The sequence below is a fragment of the Amphimedon queenslandica genome, unplaced genomic scaffold (genome assembly GCF_000090795.2).
Source record: "Amphimedon queenslandica unplaced genomic scaffold, v1.1 AMPQUscaffold_13008, whole genome shotgun sequence".
Lineage (NCBI taxonomy): Eukaryota > Metazoa > Porifera > Demospongiae > Haplosclerida > Niphatidae > Amphimedon > Amphimedon queenslandica.
In genome coordinates, this window is record NW_003546756.1 from 23526 (window position 1) to 26660 (window position 3135).

The 3135-nt window shown below is 38.9% G+C and overlaps 1 protein-coding gene and 1 long non-coding RNA gene across 5 annotated transcripts in view; one reads left to right on the forward strand and one right to left on the reverse strand.

Moving 5' to 3' along the window:
* Positions 1 to 3135, forward strand: part of LOC100639076 (replication factor C subunit 3-like) — a 16640-nt gene that overhangs the window by 4972 nt on the left and 8533 nt on the right. The gene's annotated exons all lie outside the window — the stretch shown is intronic.
* LOC109585802 (uncharacterized) overlaps positions 2725 to 3135 on the reverse strand; it is a 4525-nt gene continuing 4114 nt past the window's right edge. The window contains exon 4 of the long non-coding RNA XR_002186665.1: positions 2725 to 2811. This is a non-coding gene — a long non-coding RNA (uncharacterized LOC109585802). The remainder of the gene's footprint in view (positions 2812 to 3135) is intronic.

Here is a 3135-nt window from a genome sequence, read left to right on the forward strand (position 1 = left end):
ATAGAGTGAATGTTGTGGCACTTTTAAATATTATTAAAATGCCTCTGTTTACTTTCAGAGATAATTAAATGATATTCACAAAGTGCGGCTAACACCGCGTGTTGCTAGCTCTTCAGAAAGCAAGCCTTGATTGCATGGTTGAGACATGATGCTTTTGCTGTTATTTATAATGTGGCTCAGAGAAGCGACAGCTAACTTGATAGCGCGGGCAGCTCTTCCTCGTAGAGGTCCACTGCAAGAGACAACTAGTGGAGCAGGTCGAGCAGCAGCCATCATTGCTGGTGATAGATTCATCTGGTATAAGAATGATGAAGACGATCATTGCAAGTATTTGGTGGAGCCTGAGCAAGAAGTGGGAACAAGTTACTTTTACAAAAAAGAAGAAATGGTTAGTGAATTAATTATACTGAGGTAGTTATTGTATTTTTTTACTAGGTTGTGGTGAGTTATTGCAAAGTACCCAAAAACTGTGTTGTGTGACTCAGTGCCACTTGTATCATAATACTTAGACTTATTTGTATGAATACCATATTGTATAAGTTTTATCTCTGTATTGTTTATTGTATGGTTTGTTCATCATTTGTTTACTGGTCAACAATGTATCATCCCAGCCTGAAGGCATAGATATAGAGCTGTTCCACGGATACGGATGTAATCAACGGGGTAGGCGGAGCTTCCTGTCAGCCATATCTTGAGTGGCAAGAATGTATATAGAGCGGTTGCAGTGACGTCACTTTTTGACGTCATAATTACTTCCGTATGGCAAAAATAATGAGCCTCATTCGTTTACAGCAGCAAAGTTGCTTCTTCTATAACTTCTTTTACACAGCACAAGGCAAAAAAGGAGTACAATTCTAGCGGTAGTAAGCAGAAAAGTAGCGATAGCAATAATTACAGAAGTAACAAGGCAATTCTGTGTTCACTTTGGCCGTTTCACTGATTCTCTATCCAGGGACTTTTTGCTTCCTTTGCATCCCTGGGTCTAGGTAAATGAAAGAGCAGCATGAATTAGCCATGCTCATAGTTAAGGAAGCCTGCCAGAAGAGTTTATAGCGCTGTACAAATGAATGGCAAAGTAGCCATTTGCCATGCGGAAGTAATTATGACGCATGCTGTGACGTCATATGAAACCGCTCTATACGCAATCGCGCGTACGCAATGAATGGAGAAATGGAAACAAACTGCGATTTTTCATCAAAGAGATATCATACTTCGCTGCAGAATATTATAGAGACTTCTTTACTCAATATCTTCATCTCCTATCTTGCATTAGCTTGGAATGTCAACTGCAGAATTTATTTAATTTTTTTCTCCATTCTCCCATTCATTCTTGGCCTTCTTGCCACCCAACATGGCGGACAATTTAGCTCAATTTTAGCCACACCCTCCCATTGATTACTTCCGTGCAACAGCTCTATTGGTCTGAATTGCACTATGCATGCAGTTCAGGCTTGGACTCCAAGACCAAGATGTCTTGTGTGATGTTAGCACTAAGACTGAGTTTTTACCTTATAGTCTACATATGCTACGTACTTATTATCTCTGCAGTAATACCACCCGTTATTATTACCCATGCAAGAGCAAACATATGCATCTAAAATTCACAGTATCCTTGCTATTACCATTAGATCTATAAGTCTTGCCCACATCATTTATAGTTCTATTAATGTGTTACATTGTACAACCTGCTGCATGCATAAGTTTTTAAAAATAATAGCAAAATAATAAAATCTGTCTGCATCATAAAAATCAAACAATTCATGCTATTAGTACACAAAATGATACAAAGGTTGCTTGATCCATTATTTATCAAATTTAGCTGAAAGACTTGACTCAAGGACATCTGTATCTTTTATCAGTGACTCATTTTCACTGTAGAGAGAAGAGAGAAAGAACAGTACATGTACATGATTAGAGTATCAAGATTGAGAAAGAGAAAGGGAGGGAGGAGGAAGAAAAAGAGGGAAGGAGGAGCATGAGGAGGTAGAGGGAAAGAAAGGGAGAAAAGGGGAGCGAAGAGACAGAGAGAAGGGAGGAAGTCAGGGAGGAGGAAGAGAAAGAGAGGGTATATGATTAAAGACTCACTCATCCTCAGCCTCATCACTCGTATCATCTTTATTCTCATTCTTTATACCAACAATGGCTACAGTGTCCTCTTCTTGTGCAGTCCTTACCCTACAAGCATTAGACCACGGACAACAACACCTATCAGAGAATAAAGGTTAAGTACAGGCAATAATTAGTGTGCAATAGTACACATTACTACAAGAAAGCCTATGCACCCCATAATAATCATAAGTAAAGAAAGGACCACCCCTAATACCACAAAGTAATCTAGGAACTCAAAGGCCAACCTACAGTGGTGCCTAGATACTGTATAAACGCAGTAAGCACAGGTCTTAATCAGAAATTAAACTTATTTTCACAGATTGTATTTTCGTCAATCGCGAAGGAATCCACAAAATTTGCAACCCTTAAAAACACTTATATGGCATGTAAGTGTGATGATGTGATCAGCTTTTAAACCTACAGGCTATGTACATGTATACATGTACATGTACCTCAGATAGTAGAATAAGTTAATCCTCTGTAGCCATGGCCTCAGAAACAATTCATCGATTCTCTCTAAACTCTCCCCTTTTGTTTCAGGAAGTGTTAGCAACACAAATAAAAATGAGGCAAAGAGGAACCCTGCCAGTATGTAGAATGTACCGGCCGTCTTTAGTACAGAACCGAGAAGTAATGGGGTTACCATAGCAACCACAAAGTTCCCAATCCAGTTACCAGAAGTAGTGACTGAAACAGCAACACCTGAAGAGAGAGAGGGAGGGAGGGAGGGAGGGAGAGAGAAGACGTCAAGGAATACATGCATTAAATCAAATCAGTATCAATATCAATATTAGTATCAATATCAATATTAGTATCAATATCAATATTAGTATCAATATCAATATCAGATCAGTATCAGCTAACCTCTAACAGAGAGAGGGAATATTTCACTAGTCACCACCCAAACAACTGGTCTATGAAGAGAAATATGAATACATCATGTGCTGGGACAAAGAATTTATCACTGGTGTCAGCAATTGCCTAGGATAGTAAGTTTGTATAGCTTATCTGCTACACAGCCAAGAA